Source organism: Macrosteles quadrilineatus, unplaced genomic scaffold, assembly GCF_028750875.1.
Source record: "Macrosteles quadrilineatus isolate MER2022 unplaced genomic scaffold, UCM_ALF_1.0 Scaffold_1__1_contigs__length_201487025, whole genome shotgun sequence".
Lineage (NCBI taxonomy): Eukaryota > Metazoa > Arthropoda > Insecta > Hemiptera > Cicadellidae > Macrosteles > Macrosteles quadrilineatus.
This window is the reverse complement of record NW_026542594.1, coordinates 4,927,248-4,952,308: the sequence shown is the minus strand read 5'-3', so window position 1 is coordinate 4,952,308 and position 25,061 is coordinate 4,927,248. Positions and strand designations below refer to the sequence as shown.

Sequence of the window (25,061 nt, the reverse complement as noted above, 5' to 3'; positions counted from 1 at the left end):
GAAAATTCAAATATTTATGTGAGTATTAGTTTTCAGGTTGGAAGTATCGCGGGGAATGAATATACGAGTAACGACATAATTTTTTTTTATTTAACTTAAAATTTACAACTAATGTATGTATAATCAAAAGGATTCCATTGACCTAATTAATAATCAGCCACGAAGTAGGCAAATGCATATTTTTACTTTATGCATATTTTGTTATTATTGTTCCTAGAGGTAGTTTAGTATATAATTAGACTGTATTATCGTGGCGAAACGAGAGAGAAATAAATCAGCCCAATCGAGTTAGCAGAAGGCGGACGCCGATCCATGGGGAGCTGTAGTTGTAAGAATTCGCACAATTTCCTCTGCAAAGGCATTTCAGCTGATACAAACTTGCGCCTTGTTATACAAATTGCCAATATATTTCAAAGTGCTTAAAACATATATAAAGTTGATTAGTATTAATTATATGAATTGGCATGCACAATTATCAGTTTAAACAGCCTTGACCACACCTTTACCGAATTAACTATATAGGTTCTTAAACGAGTTATTTGTGTTGGTTTATGTAATGGTTACTTCTTATCGCACCTCCTATACACACACGTTAACTTGCTATAAAATAAATCAAAGAACTTACGAAACTATTAATTTTAACAAACATCCCAACATGTAAACATTAAGTCTATGATTCCTTTAGATAAAGTTTAAATTGATCCATGTGAATAATAAACAGAATACTGTAACGTTGCTGAGTGTGTCATAGTAAACATTCTAAGGTCTAAGATTGATCCTCAGTCTTCCGGGAACGCTATAAAGCGATTACGTTTAACCTGCTTACAGCCAGGTACAGTAATCAGAATGTGATATTGTGGTAGTGGTAAACTGGGCTGGGAGGGTATTTTTTTGATACAATTTACTATTCATTTGTAATTACAGGAAGAAACATAAACCTATATGCTTAAAGCCGATTTTCTAACAAAAGCATCTGTGGTTTAAATTTCCAGCTCTATGTGGTATATAATTTTAGGGCGTTAAGAAATCCTAACCAAAATCACAGAGTCAATAATTACATTCCCGATGTACCTGCATTTACCCTTAAATGCCTTGGAAGCTTTTCTGTAAGTAAAAATAACCCCAATCAAACTGTTCTACAGTATCTTGTTTGACATTTTACTAAACGTTGATGTCACTGTTACCTCTGAGTCACGTACCGAAATTACAATTCTTCCGACATAACGATGTATTTTCAAGGTTCCTCGCGTTTTTCATAACCTTGTTAATATTAATACAAAAACTTCCAAATGCAACGAACGGCCGATTTTCAGAGAAATACATTAGTAACCAATGAATGTAAATCTAGCGAAATGCAGGGAGAGACCATAATCAGCCTATGAATAAAGAACAGTGAATAATAATGCTTTGCTCGGAGGTCTTTGAATAGACTACCTGTTTGATCAAATTCGAGGTTGGGGTGAGTTTTGTTGAGGGGACGGGGACAGCCCTCCAAACATTATGTGTCATTCTAGTGCAAAATTGTTATTGTTGTTATCGTTGTTATTCGTAGGCTAGTTTATTTTGGGCCAAACGTCAACCACGTAGATGAGGTAAACAATACAGTAGTAAAGATAGCGACTTTTGCTAACAGGTTATAATGTAGCTAAAGATATACAACATTATTTTTGTGTACAACTTTGATACTATTTTACAAAATCATTATAAATACCCCCGTCGCAGCAAACCTGCATACTAAGCGAATTTCCATTTACCCGGCTTGATTTCTACTAAAATATTCCCTATAAATTTTCAGATTTATTTCCTATTTAAATAACATTAATTTTAGTGAGTAGTTAGGTTTGCTGCTACGGGGAAGATGTTGAGGTGTGTTTTTTTGAATTGAAATATTGATAGCTTAGTATGAAATAAGCCAAATTGCCAAATTTGATTAAAATATATCCATAAACAAGCAAACTAGAACAGTTTATTTATTCTCCTTAAGAATAACATGGGAATTTTAAATTTACAATTTTTTTAATTTTCTCCGTAGTCAATGAACATTAAAAAAACTTCAATATACTAAATTATTTGTTTTTTTAAGCTCTTCAAAATGGTTTAGAGAGAAATTTAGAAATTTAAAGTTTTTAGGGTCAAAAATGAGAAAAACCCATTTTTACCCCATAAAACCCCCCATAAACCCCTGATCCCATGGTCCGATTATGCTGGTTCGCGAACTCGTTCGAATAAATGTAGGTTTACACGTTTGTACCAAATTTCATCAAAATCGGATCAATTTTGCTCGAGTTATCGCGCTAACGGACACATATATAAATATATATATGAATTTGAACGGATGGTGTTTTTGGCCTCTGGGGACCTCAAAACAAAAAAGTAAATCGGTCCCGGGTCTAGGTCTTACCATGAGACCTACGGTAATAGCTTATTCCCTATATGGGAAATTCGCTAAAAGATTGGCTTTAGCATTTGATTTTGGTACATCTACATTAAAACGAAAGTGAGTTAATTTGGTAACGTATTACAGGGTGTTTTATTATGTTCATATTACCCTGAACGATTTTAACATATTGATTTTAGTTGGGATTCACAAAAGAATGAACAGAAAATCTTGAAGACAAATTTAACTTGATTGCGTAGAAATAATGTATAAGCTTATTTTAAGTGGTATATTTTATACATCCCCTTTGCAGTAGTCTGTAAATCATGCATAGTCAGTTGTAAAAAATACGTTTGAATGTAGTTTGATTTAATCTAGTACTACACGTCGATTTTGTATTGAGGATTAATATTCAAGACATCGATTGTTATTGAACCACACATAATACAACATTGACTCATTGACTTTGACACAAATACTTATTCAACTACGAACACACATCTGTCGCCTTTTGTGAATTGCAACTAATACATTTTTTTAATGACTTAATCTAAAAGCATACATACAATATAAAATCGTATCGACATACAGTATCTACCCTTACATCAATCTCTTGCGTTTACAACCACGTGAACCTATACTTCCTTGTCTTCTCGTACACACACCCCTCTACTTCTCGTAGTCCCCCCTCTGCCCACCTCTTGTTAACTCGATTCTGCTGATTTACTTCTCCCCCATTTCACGACGTAAACCTTTCAAGTTGAATTATTTAAAGCGCACCTTAGACGCATGCGAAATCTACTTTTACAAGAAAAACTGTTAGTTCAGTGTTATTCTGTAATTGTTGATCCTGAATTCATCTTTTACGGACAGTCTAAACATGGGGATTTATTAAAAAAAATATGTATGTGTTATATATAAATAACAACAATGTTTTTATCTAATAATAAGGATATTAACAAACCTGGGAATATAGAGTTCCCTTACTAAAACGTAAAAAATACCAGTATCGCAGATAAAACGAACACACAAAAAATAGATAGAGTTTAACATTAAACACATGAATTATGTCATAAGTTGTATTTAACTCATTAAAATATACTTCAATTCACTTATTTGTGGTGATATTACCTAATAAAACTGCTGTAAAGTCCTTAAATCTTTAAAAAAGTTGACAATAAAAAATTTAATTTCTTTCTCCTTTGTACTTACCGACGTTTAAAATCGATTTTATGTTTATCAACTATCCAACAAAGCCACCCCATGTTAGCAACAGGGGTTTCTTTGGTAAATAATTGTTCTAATTCAGAAATAGATATTCTATTAACTACAGATAAAAGTTATTGGATTGTCACTCCGTATTGGCATATTGATTATTTAATACTAACCATTTTCATTGACCTAGTTGGAAACCAAATACTGACCCAAAGAGACTTTGAGGGTCAGTTAAACAATTCTACTGCATTTCATTTGACCACTACTCTGTTTAGTCAATCAGATACATCCATGCTCTTCAATCGCTTTGACTCTACATCGCGGAAAACCACTAATAAAGAAGCGTTTGGAAACTGGACACGATGAAACGGTGTACTATTATTTTATGTGTCAAATGTAAATAGAGCATCCTTATTTGATTAAAGTAATGAAGTGGAATTTCCGCAACAACCAACATCAAAGGATCATAGATTATAAAATTCAGTAAAATTGCGTGTAATGACTACGAATAAGAGTAATTTCGTATTTGTAAATAAATGATTTCAAGATTTATTTTGGCTTCTCCTCCTCAATAAGCAGAGTAGCAACTTACAACAATCAATAATTTGTCATTTTTAACCTGGACTTGAGATGAAGTAAAACGAATTATCTATTTTTCTAATCATCCTACTGTATATTAGAATATTATCTAAACCAATCTAACATGTGGCACCATTAATGTCCCCCATGAAATCAATACCTGTCTCAGGGCCCCTAAACTAATCCAGGCTATAACTCCAGCCACGAATCTAAACATAACAATTTTTATCTGGCACAAAAATTGTTGAAGAAATATATATTTTTGCTTTATAATAACTTATGGGTAAGAATTTATTATTTTTATATTTTTGTTGTATTCATAATTAATTACAAAGGGTTTTCCATACCGGTCTGTGTAGTGTTCTAATACTTATTAATTCCATGCGAAAAACGTAAAGATAACAGAACTTTGTCGTGAGAAAGGTCCTACCACGTAGCTGACACACCCCTCTTATATTCAATTTTTTATCTATACTTATTTAATACGCAAGCAGGATTTTTGTGACAATTACTCCTCCGAAACTACTGAACCGATTGACATGTTTTTGGTGTCATTGGAAAGAGCGTAACGTGAAGTTGTGCAGGAAACTTTCTTTTTAGGTAAATGATTAGAGAGTGAGGCCCTGGGGCCCTTTTAAGTTTCATATTTCTCCATAAGATTAACATTGGAAACAAATATTGTTATGAAACTACAGCTGTTGTTAGAAATTCTTTTCTGCTATTTAATTTTATTTGTTTACAAGGAGAATCGTTTCTTGGTGCCATGTGGTCAATGAATTATACTTTTGCATATATTTTAAATGCTGTACACTATATAAAATGATAGTACTGTAATACATTTAGAGATCTTAATTTAAATAATCAATAAGCAGGATTGAGCTTTTGCCTATATGTTTCCTGGCAAGTGTGTTGTAACTGTTTCTCATAGTATATTATAGTACAGTATCTTAAAGTAAAACCGAATTATTCTTTTCTGCATTCTCACCCCGTAGCGAAGCACGGGCAGAGCAACTAGTTATTATAAAATACACTATCAAAAACTGTTGTTCAATGTTTACTAGATTAACTATTAAATTAGCATAAAAATCCAGTTAGAAGTAAGCTGACATTCAACCAATGTAAAGTAAAATATAGTTATATTTTACTTTTTATTTCTCAATTAGTAAACAATAATAAAAACAGGTTCTCCTACTTAGGTGTATATTATACATGATCTGAAATATTGATTTAAAGTTTTTATGACTTTTTAGTGGATTTTAATTGTACGTGAAATATTAGAATTAATCTGGCGTTAATAACACTACTGTCCTAGCGATTGCAAAGCCACAATAAAAGTGACGCTGACGCCGCGGTGAACGTTTCGAGTGTAAAGACTGTCTAATTAAGATGAATTACTCTTTTAGCACGCACGGGGAAAAGTTAACCCTAATTGCACTCAAGACGGGAGCCACTCTTTTTAATTCGAGTTTTCAGAGGTGTTAGAGAAATTTAAACTAAACTCAAGTTGAATTTGATTGCCTCGAGAAGTTTCTGATGAGCCCATTACTCGCGTTCGGATCGTGATTCATTGATTGATTACGAGGTTTACACTGCCTTGTTGATCAAACCAACGTTCACTGTCGAGTCATCAGCAATGAACATGTTTTTATAAGATCATGTCATGCTATAAATAAATAGGGGATGTTTTATAAGTAATGTATTCTAGACTAGAATATTTTAAAGTTACTATAGTGCTTTACAAATTTTCTTTATCAAATATAAGGAATATCTCTAGCTTGCGTTAGTTTATTATAGTGAGAGAAAAGGTTAAATCAGTGAAGCGAACCTCGGGCAGGCCAATAACGCGTGGAGCCCTCTCGAGACGCAGAAGCTCGGAACACCAGAGAAACAATAAACTGCGCTCAACGTCCTCCGACTGGTCGAGAGCTCTCGTCCTTCGCCTTCAGGATAATCTACACTCTACCTAACATCGCACTCAATACACTGTGAAAATAACCACAGTAAACATGCATGTCTTATTTGGACTTATCAGAATAATACTGTATCCCGATTTGTTCATGAGAGCCACCGTCCTTGGACTTACACAATTTTGTGCAACATAACACAAACAATAGCTGTCCTCAAAATGTACTGTCTGCTCCAAAGTGCTGTCCTTTCCGGTAGACTGGAACATACTTATCCAGTTTCATCAACATCACACTAACAATTCTCGCCCTTGGTTTTTTATATTATCAAATGTAAAACTTAATAAGCTTCCCCCATCTACTTGTCTGTTACTTTTAGTGGATGTTAGATTTTGTGTCGATATATTGCGGGAAACACTTTTTAAAGAAAAGCCCATTAATTTCTAACTTAAACCCCCATTAATATATCGGATAAATATTTCCAGATCGAAAAACGTGGGAAGTTTTACTAATGGAAAGTTTTTTTTTTTTGTATCTAGATACTTACTGTATCATGTTAACACAATGTTATGGAAGTAAGTACGAAATAAGTGTTGTAATACTTTCCGAAGTAGCCTACACAATTTTTGTTTAGGCATCTTATATTGCAATTTAAAATCTATCTAGACACAAACATGCTTGGGGACAAACATGGGGATTCGCAGTTCTTAAATTTAAAATTAGTTACTCTGTGGTGAATTGATTTTAACAACATAAAAAAGACCATACATAGGATTTTGTGTCATTTCGTGTCAGCCATATATTTCATTTATATAAACCTTTAGAGTACAGTATTCTTTACTTAACTTCTCTTTCTCCATCAATCGTCTAAATTTACCGTTTTTCGAATGTAATATCTTTCTTCATCTAACATTCAAAGAGAGCATCTGCGTTTAACCGATTATTATGTCTTTTTGGGATAAAAGCTTATAAAGGAAGGAACAGATTAAAACGTAGGATTGCCACCTAATTCCCTCCTCGTCAAACAAAGAAATATGAGGAACTCTTTGTCTTCTCTCCCAAACAGTGTCCCTACTCTTGGTGGGTAGGGCCTACTTGAGTACAAAAGGCCGGTGCCGCACGAAAATTTGGTCGCGCTAAATAACTCGACCGATCTCTTGCTTCTCATATAAATACGTATCGGGCAACAATTTACAAATTCATAGAGTGACTCCTGAATAATTATTTATCCAGCTTCAAAATATGTTTAGTATTAAAGTGTGTTGTAACTGATTCTGTCAATTATCATATTTCAACTGGTCATTAAGTACCTAGATAAATGTTGAAAAAGTAAAGCAAAATATACGGTATAAAAGATAAATATGTTTTTTTCACTTTGTCAACGATCCGTGGGTATATATAATATACAAGAGATAAATATGTTAGGGACCATGGTTGGTAAATACTGTATGAACTCTATGGGCGAGCGAGCTGGTCTAGTGGTATATAGCCAATACTAATAGATTTCATCTATGCGATAATGTCGCAACCCTGTAGGACTAGCGTGAAATAATGTGTAAAACTGTTTCGGACTAGAACCAACCGTCCTACGATGTGAAGGTGGGGCATACAAACTTGTATCAACTATAGACTTTAATGTCCAAGATATACTTTAATTGTTGAAGAATTTTAGAAAAATATTTATGTGGACTTAAATATTTTTAACTTAATATTTTACTCAGCTAGGCAGTGACTTCATACATGTGGTGTGTTTATAACCTTACATTTCATTCTTGTACATTAGTAGTTGGTAGTTTATTTAATTATGTCACATACATACATATTATAGTGTGCTATCATTTACATGCTCTGTTTCAGGTAAGTGTCTGCTACCCTCGATACACCTTGGAATGGTATGCTATTTAAACACCTTATCTATCAGTCTATGTTAGATATAAGTACAGAATAATCCTCTTTTAGTTTGAAATCTAAGTTAATTTAATATTGCATAGGCTACATTTATAAATCTTCGGTCGCGCTTCACAACAAGTGTACGCCTAATTTAGTCTTATTAGTTCGCATCAAAATAAAGCGGCACTCAGGCCTACTTACGCACGCATTTCAAGATTATATAATTATCTTATCGCGAGACAATCAGGCCTAATGGAGGAAGTTACTTAGTCTCTCGCAGTAAATATTCAGATCCAGATTTGAGGTTCAGCAAGGGTCCACGGGGAGCGCTGATACGATTACGATCCTGCCGGCTCCACCATCTACTATTTACGCCGCTCCAATCTAATCAGCGGTGTTTATGAAATAATAAGATCAAAATCATTTAAAAAGATATTTGCTCCACAAGTTGTTACAAAATATAGGCTTCTTCTTCTCCTTTCTGGTCACAAGAATCTTTTAAATCAATGTGTGGATGAAGAATGTCACAAAGTGTAATTTGTAAACAGTAGATATACAAAATTAAAAGCTTTGAAAGTCTTATTTTTAATTTACTCTTTTATTTCCCACTGATCATTTTCAAACATACAGTTTTACATTTCCTTTTTACTGTCATTTATGGTTAAATTCTTTACCCATTACCATTGACTATATATACCTACTGTAGGTATATATAGTCAATGCCATTACCAATTCAATTTCCATTTATTTTTTAAATTATCTTTTAAATAAACTATTTGATTCCGGTACGCATATTTTAACAACACTGTACAAACATCTAAAAAAGTCATTCCCATAGTCCAGTTTCATGAATATATTTTTAAGAGTACTAATAATGCTTTTTATTAAGGTAAAAACTGTAACAACCTTGAAATGTAAAAATATATAAATGCATCAGATCGCTAGTAGTTTTTAACATGATTTTTCAGCAATATTGTTGTGATGCGTGGCTTCGTATTTATCGATGTTTAATGCCACATCAGCCCACTCTATGAGGAGTTCGCGTGCTAAAGTTTGCATTAGCCATGTAAAGTCCACTGTGGAACTCTGCCTAATGCACATGCCAGACATTCTGACCAAGAATATTTAAATTATGCTATCTACTCTTTCCTGAACAAATATAGTTTTGTAGATTATGTGGGCTCAAATTTATGTCTATTAAGTTTTTTCTTATTAAACATAATCAAATCAACTACAGTTCAATTTCAATGTAAGCTAAATTACATAGAACAGTTAATATCCATGCAGTAATATTTTGCAAATTTTGAAAGTCGTAGCCTATCATTTTTAATAAATACTTTTCATTGCCATATTTTCAAAACAATTTGTACATTATGTTTTCAGATTTTACGAAACTAAACCAATCGGTTATAGTGTACATTGCAGAACTCTGGTGTGGTAAAAGTAATTGTTTCCGCCCGGGATCGAACCGGGGACCTTGCGCGTGTGAGGCGCACGTGATAACCACTACACTACGGAAACCGCTTACGTCAGCACAACTATCAGGATATCGTTAAAGTGATCGTAATCTCTGATAATATTGCTAAACCATGTAGAAATACTTTGCAAAATATACTTAAAGATCGTCTAAGATTATTTACTTGACAATTTCAGCTTTTTGGCTATAACATCGGTTGCTTAAATTTTCTCTAGTTAATGCATTTCTCTCTGTTAAAAATTCGTAATATTTAATTGACAATTCAATGTACGTCAAATTTAAAAAAAAATATTTACCGTAGTCTATATTTTCCACGATAACATTCTACATTAATACCTTACAATGAAATAGGCCACCTTAACCCCTCCCCCCCATAAACCCCTTAATCCTCATCTACTACCCCATCCTATATATATGTAAATATATCTAATTAATTTTAATTTTATTACTGGCAAGGGTTTTGATCATTCATCGTACTCTAAGATAATTTATCTCTCATTTCCTTGAAATTTGAAATTTGGCAAGTAGACTCTTTGTATGAACATGTATAGCTTTAAATTTAACTATAAAATCAAACCAAAGCTATTCTAAGTCTTCGAGTACAAATCATTTAAACCACGCAAACTCATAGCTAGACAGAAGTTATTTCAGCAATCAATTTAATTATCAAGTGTTAATAGAAGCTGAAATCGAAGTTTCGCCGGATGCTTTTAAAAGTTTATAGTTTGCAGGACTTCCGTCGTCAGGAGGACGATTTCACTAATGTTAAATGCTTATTTAATTTTTACCCTTCAACAGTTTCTTCCTGTTATGATCATAAAACGTATAACCCATACTTATTATAAATATTTTTACCGAACTATTTTAGTGATTGATATTTTTATATCAGCAATTAGGCTATTGATTTGTTTAAAAAACATTTTGATATCAAGTTTTTAATACTGTTACAATGAACTGTATTTAAAACTTCATGTGCAACTATTTCATTAGATAAATGTTTAATTTGTTAATTATAAATATTTTTACCGAACTATTTTAGTGGTTGATATTTTTTATGTCAGCAATTAGGCTATTTATTTGTTTATAAAACATTTTGATATCAATTTTTACACTGTTACAATGAACTGTGTTTAAAACTTCATGTGAAACTGTTTCAATAGATAAATATATATTTTGACTCCTCACAGTACCTCTAGTAAAAAAAAAAACTCATAATGTGTTATTCACATTTCGCTTCGCACATATTCAATAATTTAGTTATTGCTGTTAGCATTTTGTAATTATGTTACTCGTTATTTTTATGAACTGAATTTTTGAATTTAGTTTTTAACGTGTATAAAAGCTTTTTATAATTACCATGTTGTTGATCTTAACTTTAGTTTTATATTTTATAATCTTGAGTGATGATGTAGATTATATATTGTATATATATATATATATATATATATATATATATATGTATATGTTTAATTATGTTTGAATTTTACGTACTTCTTATTAAAAACTTAGTATTAAAACATAGACTATATCGTAAATGATATTGCATATAGTTAACAGTTAATAGTTTAGCTTATACTATAGGCCTACTTTGATATGATAATAACATAATTATTCATTAAATGTTATTAAATGTTATCAACGACTTTTATCATCAAATTCTAAAAACGCTATGAATATAAAAAGTTGCAGGAAACAAAAGAAAAAGAAAACGATTCTTGAACAGGAAAAGAAAGATATTTCTTTGAACACGATAGAAAGAGTGTTTCTTGTAGCCAGTCATCTACAACTACAAGTTTCAACACAACATCGTTCTTTGCCGTAACTACAAGTCATCAACCGATCCTCCATTAGGGAACTGTTAAACACCGCTTCCGCAACTGTTTGTCTTTACTTTCCCATTAATCTTTCACAACCCTCCGTCCCTTACCTTTTCTTGACGTTATGTTTATTTCTTGTTACAATCGTACAAGTACCTTTCTTCCTTTCAAATGTAGCCGTATTTTTATTGCGGTTATTACGGAAGATAAAGACTTTCATGTTATGAGATGGAAAATTCTCATCATTTTGTGAATCACGTTCTACACTATAACATTTTTCGGTCTCCACGCACAGGCTTGGCCTATGTGGGGACCATCCAGTGTATGAGAATTATAATTTGCATAACACATATTGCTTATAGAATAAATGCTTTTTGATTTGATTTGATTTTATGATTGCAAATCTTAAGATTTATTTTATAATTTCGTCACACAATTCCTTGAAATCATGTTTAAAAAAGGAATACTAATTTCTATAGATTATTATTTGCCTATGTGAAAATATCGTCATTCGGTTAATGACTGTGTGTTTATTGGTTTCAAACCGTCTCTATTCTAAGATCAGACCAGTTTATGTTTGGAATTGACATCTTATTAAATTCTAATGTAGCAGAACATGCTTTGAAGAATTTTAATGATTACTTTTAACAAGAGTTGTATTAGATAGTTTATTTTATTTCATAATGACAACGAATCAACTGTAGTAAATAAGTGCTGTAATTTGTTTTTAATGCGTAAAGTTTTGTAATGTATATTTGTGGACGTTAACATTACAAAATGTATATGGATGGCAAAGTTTTATAACTTTAGAAACGTCGTATCTTTCCCAAAAAACGAAAACCTTGCAACGACATATTTTTTATATTAAACATTGTAACTTCACTCTAATTAAAAATAGAATATCTGTAAGTGATAGATAAGGTACGGGGGTGGTAATTTGGTTTAGGAAAGGCTATAATTTAACAATATTAACTAGGAATCTTTATTTAGGAATGACCATCATAAATACAGTGTACCACAGTTCGTTCATCTCATTTCAATCTAAAATACTCTTAGGTCATGTAAACCTTAAAACACTTTTGAAACTCTTAGTATGACCACATATTAATGCGCTGATGTTGACCACATATTATCTTTAGTTTTAGGACAGCAAATTTTGTTATATAACATGACATTTTTTATTTGAGTATGATTCTTTTATAAAATAAATTGTCTAACTAATTAGATAGTTTGTTTTACACGTGTATTTATTTATCTTTTTTTTTGTACACTTATATACTGAATTTGACATTTGAGATGTGCTTTGTTTATACACTTTATTTATAAATTAAATATGTCTACGTCCATCCATATACGTCCATCTAATAAACTGTAATCTGTAGGAACCAAACCCAGTTGCTTTAGTAGACCAGGTGAATAACCGTAGTTTACGTATTAGCATTTACTGTTAGGATGTAATGATTTTAATTTTAACTATAATAGCAGGTAATAATACATATCCAAGAACAAATTATTCTACATATTTCACATGGATAGTAAACGTATGAGAGAGCGTTAAACCTTTGGCTGAAGGTCATAGACTATTTAGCGAAGGTCCGGGCGAGACTTTAGTTGGCCATCAGGTCTGAGAGCCAATTGATAGCGTCGTTATCAAACATTACGACCCTTGGAGCGCCTGATAAGCTCTAGATGAGAAAACATGACCCAGACTAGCTACAAAATTCTAAATTGTTTTATAATTTTGGTTATTTTTTCGGGTTTTTAGGAAGTCGTCTAAGCGGCTTACTATCCAGCATTAAGACTTTCACACATACAGTGTTATAGTAAATTGAATGTATGGTAAACAAGTAAAATCAAAGAAACCCGAATTTCATATTTTGAATATTTTAATTATGATCTCCAATCAAAAGTCATATTCTATTAGTTGCATGCTACATCGTAACTTTCTCCAACATACAGTTCAAATGTATAGTTAGTTTTGCACTTACTATACAGATTTATACTGGTAAAAATCATATCTCAATTAATATGAAAGTGGGTAAAACATTTTCTATTCATTCTCAAATATTTACTGCTAATATGAACAATTAGATTAAAGACTCCTCATAACCAGGTATTCCAATATTTTTGGTAACTACCAGTACCTTACTGTACCTCAGTACGTTTTTTAAATAATAATTCTCACGTACAAAGCCAACAAAACAGGTTTGTGAATGTAGCGTTCGTGTAAACGATTTCTCATCGACAACAATTCCAAACATAAAAAGTAATCAATTGGAGTATTTCCGAGCCTTCTTGCGGCAGACGACTGTTTTTATTCCGCTTCCATCATTACCTCTCGTTCATAATGTTTTTATAAAAATATAGAAAACACTAAAGATATCAGGTAAAATATTTGTTTCGTGATGCAATAGATGAAAATCTTTTATCTATGAGCCAGGTATACCTAATCAAAAACATTCCGCTCCCCTTCCTTATTTCAGACCTTATAAAGATGTAACGTTATTCTTACACCTCCGCTGTCATTTTCTTATGAACTTCCCTGACTACATGACTCACTCCCTACTCCACACTAATTTGTAACGCCCCTTCACGCCTGGCCGCGAATTCCGATTACCTTTACCCCGCGGCCTCCCCTAGATAGGGGTTGGACCCTTCTGCAAACCGGGCGTCTTGCCTCTATTGTGCATCCATATTCCGCTGTAGTTTCACATAATTCCGGAATTCCACCAGGTCATCCACTTTTATGTTCAAGACGTTTCTGGCACAATAAGCCTGTTTACAATATTTTAAAAACAACTGTTACAATGTTTATAACTCACTGTTATCATGATAATAGCATAAAAAGTGTCGTCTACCTTGCAAGTGTTTATAGACACGTTTATTACTTGTTTACAATATATTTTGTAATTTTCACTAGAGATATGAACTATTCAACACTAAATTGATTGCAAAATAAAGATATGTACCAAATCAAGAAGACGTTCTTAGAGTATCTGTAAATTCGGTTTGAAGCTCAGCTCAGCACCCAATTATCGGAACATAGATAATATTCCAATATAGTATAGGGGAAGTACAAGTCTTAATCTCACAAATATAGGATGTTTTATATTTTATAAACATATAAACAAATGTCAATTGTAAAATAGTATGTATATCTTTTATAGAAGACAGATATTATTGAAACTAATATTACTTGTAAATTAATGGGTAATTACAGTGTAATAAAATCTGTATTGACACCCCGTTTGGTAACTCTACATCCCGTAATACAAGGATTTGACTGTATTACATAATAAAGATTACTTCTCCCGACTTTTCCACCCAATTATTTTAGTATTATACTATTTCTTAAAATATTTTAAATATGAGCTTTTAACAAGATTTCTTAAATAGGATTGTCCTAGGATAATTGTCTGAAACCAAGCTAAAAAGCTAACCAAGCTGAAACAATACCTAACCCCAGAATGTTTGTCATAACCGTATTTAAATTGACGATAACAATATTCGTGTCTAAATATTTCATTAGCATTATCAATAGTAACATATCTTTTGTGATATATATTAAAATGACATTGTATGTAGATTCCTCTGTATTATACTTTCCTGAGAGTCGGACACCCCCCTCTCCTCAGTGCTGGTCCCCAATACTCTAACATTCCGCATTTAACCGATCAACTTCTATAACATTCTTCCTCACACCATCCCAGCAGATTCCTGCATTTACTATCATCGCCAACTCCTCACGATCAGATCGATATGCTCTACGTCAAGTCAGACAGCGCATCTGTTTTTCATTCACAAATTGTTTATCCTCTATAATTTATCATCACTTTTATTACTTTGGAATCAAAGTTTTAACCTTTTTACTATGCCTCACAGTATGTAACTAGTGGTGGTTCTTCAGATGTTAAAATGGTTTTCTATTAGGTACAAAAATCATCTAGGAAATATGCATGACTAACTGATACCATGTGTGTAAAATGAATGTTGCCATACAGCGTATTAATTACTCAATGTATAGCATTATTTTTCCCATAACAACTCACATCATTTTTGTTTGGAAAGTATAGTATTGAGAACCACGTTGAAGTTTGTAATACTTGTTGAATAAACTAATCTTTTTAAACAAGCTAGTGAAGAGTTGTCCCATTAGTTGTCTCATTATATACCATACAAAACAACCTGAATTACTGGTGGATCATGTTTGATATACCAAATAAAGTCAACTGCAAACCTTTCTTTATAAATAATAATATAATGACACTTTCAAGTATTTATATTTTTAATCATTTAGTCTATGTTAAACAAATATTACAAATTTTACTAAATGTCACTCAATACGTAACCAATCAACTAGACAACCAAACAACCTGTACATCCCACCAGTTAGACATTCAAAATTCACAAAAAGCCATAAATATTTACAATTACAACTTTTCAATAAACTTCCCATTCCATTTAGAGAAATTGATAACATAAACCTCTTCAAATCAACATTATCAAGATGGCTAATTAGCAAAGCCTTTTTTTCTATAGACAATTTTTTAAACACAAATGATTACTCTGAACTCTTAACACTATTGGCCATTACGAGGCAGCCTGCATGACCAAAAATCTTTTACAAATTTCCTGAATATTTACTAATTGTTTAGTTTTGAAGTATTATTTACTTAAGTTTTTTATAAATTTGGGTAAGAGCATTCAATCTTAGAATTTTAAATTTAAATATTAGGCCTGTATGTACGTACAGTTTATGTAACAAAATGTTCAATGTTTCATAAGATGATATAGATTTAAGCATGATGTCATATTTGTGTCCTGTCTTCTGACGTTGTCTATTGTAATTTTATGTTGCTGAATGACAATAAAGATTATTATTATTATTAATATTAATTTTTTCAACGATTTCATAACTATTAATGCGGTATGATATCACTTTTAGCGTTGTGAGTATTCGAAGATCAAAAATAAAAATAAAAATACTTGATTATACCATAGATTCCACACATTTTCGAGGGTCAATACTTTGAAACATAGATAATCAAAATAATCCAGTATAGTTATAGGCCAATTTGTTATTTTAGAAATATAGATATTTTAAATAAAGGATTGTTATCTCACTCATCGTAAAGTCGAACATTTTAGGTGATTTATCAACGCTTAGTCCCATATATTATTAATTATTTTTTAATCCTATTCTCGCAGATGGCCAGACCAATGTCCAATGAAGGTCATTCTGTGTACGTGGCATTTAAAGCTCACATTCCTAGCCTGTCAACTTCGACAAGTGCTATTTTCCCCATTTTAATTTATCTTTGCTAGTCCCCCCCCCCCTATTGGTTAACTTGAATAGCTACATTTTTGTTAATACACTTAAGGGGTTTTCCAAATTATTAACGGTAGTAATTTTTACAGTAGTTATGAAAACAAATCGATAATACTTGCATACATTTATATGTAATAAAAATATAGAACCATGCTAATAAAACATATAGTAAGTACATCGTTTCTTTGGACGTACGTCAAAAATTCAAGTAATATTCGAAATGTTATTACTATGATGTTTAAAAAAAAGTTATGTACTTTTTCAAACAGTTGAACTCAACGTAGAACATAGGGAAAACATATTAATATGTAGTTATGAGTTTAGTCTTTCATGTAGTATTGTATGTAGGTACTGTGTTAAAACAATACTTATCATGCAATTCTTTCCTCACAAATGTGATCGTTATCGAAGTTTAAGTTTCAAATGTGCAGTACAATATATTCCCGAGCACATTTGAGATACCCATTCTGAACTCTAGGATGGTCTACTGGTCTTTATATTTCCCCTTCAATCTTTCCGATGTTTAAACGCTTCAGGCATCATCAATTTTCTTACATTTTGTTTGCTTCAGTTGTTTTGATTGCTGTTTCCTTCTCCCTTCTCTGCAGATTCCATGTATTTTCCCTCTGGCATATTGGAGTTTTTATCGTTTAACAAAATACAATCTGGCGATTCGCAGTTTAATGAGTGTTCATTGTTCTTTTTTTATACTGAAACAAATGGATTCATGTCTATCATTTTGGAATTATAAAGAATTTGTAATTATTTTGGAATTGCTACCTTTTCAAAGAAGTTTCCCGATACAGTGCAGTGATGTAAAATTCTAAGCTCTAATATATTAATAAGATATTTGTATCAATGATTTTATCGGCAATACGTTTTCGTAACACAAGTCATCCAACCCTATGGTCCAAGTATTATTTGCATCGCAATTGTTAACTTATATTACTACCGTAAACCGGTAGCCCTCACTCTTCTCTGGTGTTTTACATCCTCACTACAACATGATTTGCATATCTTGCCTTGTTCTGAAGGAGTAGTAATTGTTATCGTTGCTTTGAACACGTTCAGAGAAACTCCTTAATGCCTCCAAGCATTTTTGTGTCGTATGAAACAAAAATTGATTCTTGGCATATTTTTATGTAAGGTTAAATTTACGATTACCATTTATTAATCTTTCACTTGAATAATTAATTATTGATACATCTATCTGTTGTGTAATTTTGCAAAACGTGCATGGTATGAACTTAATATTTTCTCAGTTTTATTGTTCCCAGTATTATCTTTAAAGTTCAGGATTACTCTTCTCGATGACGTTTTGCATAAGTTTTGTCGAAATAGATTGTTGCCTGTTGTCATTGTAATTATAACATTCGGCGTTGCATGGAATCTTTGATCTGATTTAAAAAAGGGTCAATATACTATTTCTTACGAGAAAATATAGCATGTACTGGATTTGTTTATTTTTTTAGATACAACAAATGTATACCTAGTGATGTTTACTTTCCTATAAGCAATTGTACGCTATTACACTTACGTTCTCTGCCCAGGTTGGGCTAGTTTATAGCAACACCAGGGTCTCAAGGGACGCTATGCTTCACCAACTTTTCCGCTTTGTAGCGTCCATGCCCAATTGCTTCATTCACTGGGCTCTGAGCGTTGGAGTTTTGAGCTAGTTACACAGATAAAGCGAACTGGGACATGACATTATTACTTCGTTCCATTGGCGGAGAGACTCAATTTTAATGAACGATTTAAAAAAAACAGGTTTGTAATTGAGTTTTAGTATGTTGAAAGTATTGCCTGAACTATTTTACCATGATTTTGATCTTACTGCTTATTTATAGATTTAGTCTTTTTGATTTCAATGCAAAATATTGTTCCCAACCGTTTTACATTCTAACGGTTTACAATTGATAGTTTGCCATGAAAACAGTTTTATTAGTCAGATATAAATGCATACAAGCATATAGTTTGTATGTGTGTTTGTCACTTACTTAATAGAATGATTGACTATTGGATACTGAAGTTATATCATTAGTAAAATATAGAATCCAAACTACAGTTAGAACACATCAGAAGTATCGGACGATATACTTCTAGTTTTTTTTGTTTTTTTACTTTTTTCCATACTATTATAACTTAATTCATCAAGAAAAACTGTAAGAATTAGATACAGTCATAATTAATAGTTGATTAACTATTTAATTATTAGGTTCCTAAAAATCGTTAACATTTATTTTCTCATCAAATATGGCTGTTTGGGGACAACATTTTTCAAGGGACCATGATAAACGAACTTTCCTTCCACAATGATTATTGAGGTCACGTTATTCGTTCTTTCAATTACTTTAGACGCAAAATATGTGAAATACCAGTCAAAGTGCGTTACGTACCGTACTTATCAAACAGAATTGCGTTGGTAGATTATGCATTAGATTTAGATACGTATATGGTGAGTTAATGTTTTTAACTGTATCATTTTAGAAACATATTTAATGATTCATGTCAGTAAAATTACAACCTTAAAATCTTGCTGCGTATTCTAATTTGCTCAGTTGCTTTATCTTAAATGTGGTCAAAACTACTGATAAAATAGCACAAATCGTAAACCTCTGTTCTATTTTACCACAGAAGGTAGGTAAGGGGTGGGTAAGGGGGGAGAGGTAGCAAGAACAGTAAATGTACCTCCAATTATGAGCCACGGTTGGCGAAACGTGCCTGGAAACCTCACCGTTCTCTAATGAAATACGCCTTTAGTCAAAATACAGAGCGGCTATTAGTGTAACTAAGCGTTATATAGTTAAATAGAATATGGCGTTGAAAATACGTACATCTTAATTCATGACTGAATGGGACAGTTCATACTGTATTAATATTAGTAAGTTAAAAATAAACTATGTGGATATGTTCTGACTTAGTACCTATCATCATGACCTTTAGTGGGAGAGAGACGCCGAGACGGGTTCCATCTCTCATTGATAGTTGGATACAATACGGTATGGCTTCAAACATCCGCACCCAGTATAAAGTATTGAGGCAGGACTTTTAGAAGTAAATATCGATTGGTCCACTTGACGATTAAAAGATAAGCAATGATGTACACATTATAGGCCTACGTGTTACACGCTCTGGATCAAGTGATTGAATTTATTGAAGAGAATATTTTAAGCGGTGCAACTGATTTTTCATAACCAATACTGATTTACACAGTTAGTTAAACAATAACTACATAAGTTCCAGGTAGTTGTAAGTTCCGGATTTCGGTTCTTATCTGATTTAAGTAGCTTTAAAAAAACTCAATTCTTATCTTATATTATCATTATCTTAACGCGTCACGAAGACGAAGTGTATCAAGTAGTCATAATATATGAAACACTTACCATTTCATGGATTTTGTAAAATTACGATTTAGGCCTATTTATAGCTATTATTATAGCGTAAATCTTCCCTACTAAAGCATAATGTTTCTAACAGGTATTAATTTACTTAGTTTCAATTTTATTCTTGTGGCTTAAACTCGAAGAATGTGTTAGCAGTATACAAAAGGTTGTATTATGCAAAAAAGAATCTTATCTGTAATGTATCCTTGGATTTATTTATTGTTCCATCACATTTTTTGACAACCATCCGTTCGTAAAATATCCAGTTTTTAAATTATAGTATTTTTCTTGTGTGTTTTCCTGCTTACATTTGTCCTTTTAGCGAATTTCCCTATAGGGAAGTAGCTATTACCGTAGGTCTCATGGTAAGACTTAGGCCCGGGACCGATTTACTTTTTCATTTTGATGTCCCCAGAGGCCAAAAACACCATTCATAAAAATTTTTATAGATTTATATATATATGTGTCCGTGAACACGATAACTTGAGTAATTGTTATCCGATTTTGATGAAATTTGGTTTGAAGGTGTAAGGCGGGATTAACTTGAATGAGTTCGCGATCCAGCATGATCGGACCATGGGAACAGGGTTTTATGGGGTAAAAATTGGTTTTTCTCACTTTTGACTCTCAAAACACAAAATTTCCCAGTTTTTCTCTAAACCTTCTTAAAGAGCTTAAAAAAACAAACAATTCAGTATATCAAAGTGTTTTTGTACGGTTATTGGTTACGGAGAAAACTAAAAAAATGTAAATTTAAAATTCCCATGTTATTCTTATGGAGAATATTGTAAAATGTTGTAGTTTGCTTGTTTATGGATATCTTTTGATCAAACTTGGCAAATATATTCATTTTCTACTAAGCAATAATTATTTTACTTAAAATACACACTTTATTAGTTTCCTTGTAGCAGCAAACCTAGGTACTCGTTAAACCTAATGTTATCTAAATAGATCGATTGAAAATCAATTCAGCCAAATGGAAATTCGCTTAGACGGCAGGTTTGCTGCGGCGGGGGTATTTTGAGCAAACAATCGTGTAATTCGAAAAGGAAAGAACCCCAAAGGACGTCAACCGTGGCTAATTCACTTCCTTGATTTCTTTGCACAATTTATTCCAGTCACAAAGGTCCTTTCTATCCGAACAAACTGAGTTGACGTATGCCTACCACGTCCAAAAACCTGTCAAGCGACAACTTAAAGAACAACAAACCCCTAAACTGACAATTATATTTGATAGATGATACTGTTATTGATGTTGAAAATAATATAATACAAACCCGTAACTGTGAAATGAAGTATTGTTAGCCTACTTTTAGGCCTAAAATATCAAATAAAACAAAAGGAAAGTGGTGAGCGAAACATTGTGCTGGGTCGAGGATATTTCACTGGGAGTCAGGTGGCCGTCACTGGGATCTGAGGGGATTTCGGTTATTAGCGTTAGAATAAATCTTTGGATAAGGGGCGGTCTGGCTAGGGTGAGTCTAACGGGGAGGAAATGGGAATTCGGCGAGGGTCTTAGGGAGATTGGCTTGAATAACCACAAACATGCCACAGTATAGCCTTCTTAAGTGGCTAGCCTGTGAATACCAGCGGGATTTCTGTATGGTGCATGAGGCTATTTGCAGGGATTTATTCCAGCAATACATTCGTGGAAACACTCTTACACTGCATTGCGGTATTTCAAAATATCTCGAGATGCTGTATGGTTGTGCAACTCATAGTAGGATTAACAATTAATTGTATTTAATCAATTATTTGTAAAATTTATTTAGTTTGAATTTTTTTTACAACAAAATTCAAATGATAAAATTTTTACTTATTAGAATAAGTAGTGGGCGGATCAATGAAACAAAACCTCAGTTTTGTCTAGATGTATATAGATTATGATCTAACATTTCTTAAAATAGATTAAGTGCAATTAAGTTGATTTCGAACTAAAACTGAGATGATACTTGATGGCTTAATAATTAGTTTTTTTTTTAATATGTATTCTCAAGTCTTTTAAATTAATAACAATTAAGCTTGTTGTCGTGGTTGTCATAATTAACTTTCACTTCCAATTATATAAAACATTAATTTTACAACCTTCATATCTTCATACAAAACAGAAAATCTTAGTTATATCGCTGCTAAACAGATTGTAGGGATGTAAAACTGGATCCGTTAATACTATAAAGTGAACTGAGATCTTAAATCATAATTTATATGTAATGCACTTACACGGAGCTCTAAAGTCAGCCTTTGGCACTCTCATTACAGATTTAATCAACCTTCCACTCCGGAAATGTGTCATACAACGTAACGGCGTATCAGATTTAATCTGGGGCGTAAAAGTAACGTTCCTTGGGGCTGTTAAATATATTGTGTCATAAAGTAACACTTCCATCAGACCATAGGACAATGCCCTTCATACCTCACTATTCAATCAACTTGTAAACTTAGATACATAATCATATTTAGTTTTAGAAATAAATTACGGTTTAAATTCCTTTATCCGTCATGTGATTCTGTTTCATCATATAGTATCACGCGTTTCGACGGTCTTGTAACTGTATGTGCACTTCAACTCTACAAAGCCTATGTTTTATATTTGAGACCTTTTACTAAAAGTCATATAATCACATTTTTCAGTTGGTCTATGATAAAAAAAGTGCAGTAAAAATTTATCAAACCATCGAGTGTTGGATATTAGAAGGTCGTTCAATATGAAGTGTAATAAACAAAACAAAATCACGTAAAAGTTAGTATTTTTATCGAAACACGAGTCTGCTTTATAGAGATTGATTATAGAGTGGGCGGTGGATGATGGCTGATAGCCCAATATATCCCAATAAGCGACGCTAACTTGCAAACATTGACCACTTCAGACGAACCCGAGAAACAATACTATGCTAATTGATAACCACAGCCGAGTTATATTGGAACAAACGAACCTTTCACAAACACACAGCCTGCTTAACTTACAGTAATAATGTTCAGTAAAGAATTCATTCACTTTTACTTCCTTCCCTAGTTTTTGTTATGCTTATGCGTTTGGCTTATTTTTTCAACTTATCAGTAATTTAGTGATCGGGTTAGAGTATGTATCAGCTACATTGGAGTAAAACCAATGTAGTAATTTAATTGAATGGTCAAGTCTTTTGAAAAATAAATGGAGAATAATTACTTGTGTAAGGATAACCAAATATACTATCATCACACTAAAAATCACAGCTTTACCATAGCGGGACTTTTTAAAAGTTCAACAGTGTTATTAAATTATAGTATCTACATATTAGGCCTATCATGTGGAGTATAAGCTATATATTTTTGTAGAACAAAGTGATTTAAATGTGTTGATTCAAAATATACCAATTGTACCTATCAAAGGTTAAAGGAGCATTTTAATCCCTAATCTTTACTTGCAAATAATACTAGACCTACAAGATGTTACAATAAAAAGGTTTGGTTTGTACTAAATTGTTATAACAATGTGCGCTACAATTAGTTATTTCTTACAGGCTTCGAATTTAAAACAAAACTATTTCAAATACGGAGTGGCAGATGTTATAATGATGCAGTTATATGACATTGTATTATTTACAAAAAAATATTATACCTACGCATTCTAGTCGAATCATGTATAGTCATTTAAATTATAACCTTTTTATTTTCTGACTCATTTGCAACATTTTGCAACTACCTATTTCCAATGCAAATAGTAGGTTCGCTGTTTATACAAACGGATGGTTCAGTTATTTTAAAATCAAAGTTCTAATTTATTTGCTATTAAAATTGAATGTCAATTCAAATGTTCAACAATTTCAAGTTATTTTTTAATTGTGTCCGATATTTCTAAACATCCCGTGTTATCTGTTTACCTGGTTGATTATTAGTTAAGCTTCAGTCTGTGATTTAGTTTGTCTCTAACATGACTCCCCTCGTCCATCTGACGGCCTTATCTGCTCTCAGCAGGGAATGACAAAGTTTAAACAATGTTGCCAAGTTTAAATCACTCGATGCTGTGATGCTACAAGCGAACCCTTCATCTCACATCCCTTCTGTCTTTAGGTCTTTTGTTTGAACACTGTTTGCGATAAAGCTAATATTGAACATTATATCTATATATAGATATAATAACACTGCGGAGAGTGTTTCTTAAAATTATTATAATCAGTTGCATTAATAATATTTACTTATGTTTTTATGTCATACAACTACTGAAGTTAGCTAAATCGAATGTAGACATTATAAACTTCAAAATGTGTACATCAATATTATTGTCATTCGTCACTTTATATGACTGTACCTTCTTGACTACATTGAAGTAAGCGAGTATTATAGTGTAGTGCCTAACTGTCTACAACCAAAAGCCTCGAATACTTCGAGAAATACGAGTAAATGTTGTAGCCGGGGGGCCGTTTGGTGAGGGGGTGCGGGGTTAAGGTATGGGATGGAGGAGGGAAATTCGGGTAATCAGGAGGGAATAAACAGGGTAATGCTAATAGGTTAGGAAAAGGTGTGTCTGGACCAAACTTAATTTCAGCGTGCTGAATCTGCTACCAATACAATTAGGAAGATTGCTGGGGACCAGAGGGACGGAGACCTTTTACCCACATCAGAACACTTGCCTAGCCAGCTTTGATTTGAACTAATGGAACTAACTATTTAAATATAAACCTATCCTTCCACTATGAACTGAACTTGGGTAATTACTTACTAATTATTGATGAGCAAATGAGTGATATGTAATTGAATACTGAATGAGAAATAAGTATGAATTGATTTAAACTATTAAGTTACATTCTGGGAACATGTGGATTAGTATTCATGTTTCGAAAGGTTGGTGGCAGAGTGCCACCAACCGGCTAAGTTGTCAATTCCTACATTTCCATAGTCGGGTGAGCCAGAAGGGCTCCCCGCTAGTTACCTGACTTAGCCAGACATTTTCCCTACTTAATTTCTACATATTACTAACTATGATAACTTATCCCAAACATCGAAGAGAAGTCCTGGATTTTACGGAGAGGTTTCCTGTGTAGAAGCCGGTTGTCGAAGAAGGAGGACAAGACTAGGAAAGGTGGGGATAGAACATTGATGCAGTCGCGGCA

The 25,061-nt window shown here is 32.6% G+C and overlaps 1 protein-coding gene and 1 non-coding gene across 3 annotated transcripts in view; one reads left to right on the top strand and one right to left on the bottom strand.

Moving 5' to 3' along the window:
• The window catches only part of LOC128990108 (uncharacterized), a 402,010-nt gene that overhangs the window by 319,574 nt on the left and 57,375 nt on the right, over positions 1-25,061 (top strand). The window lies entirely within an intron of this gene.
• Positions 9,414-9,486, bottom strand: Trnav-cac (transfer RNA valine (anticodon CAC)). Its single transcript has one exon. It is a non-coding gene; the product is annotated as a tRNA-Val (tRNA).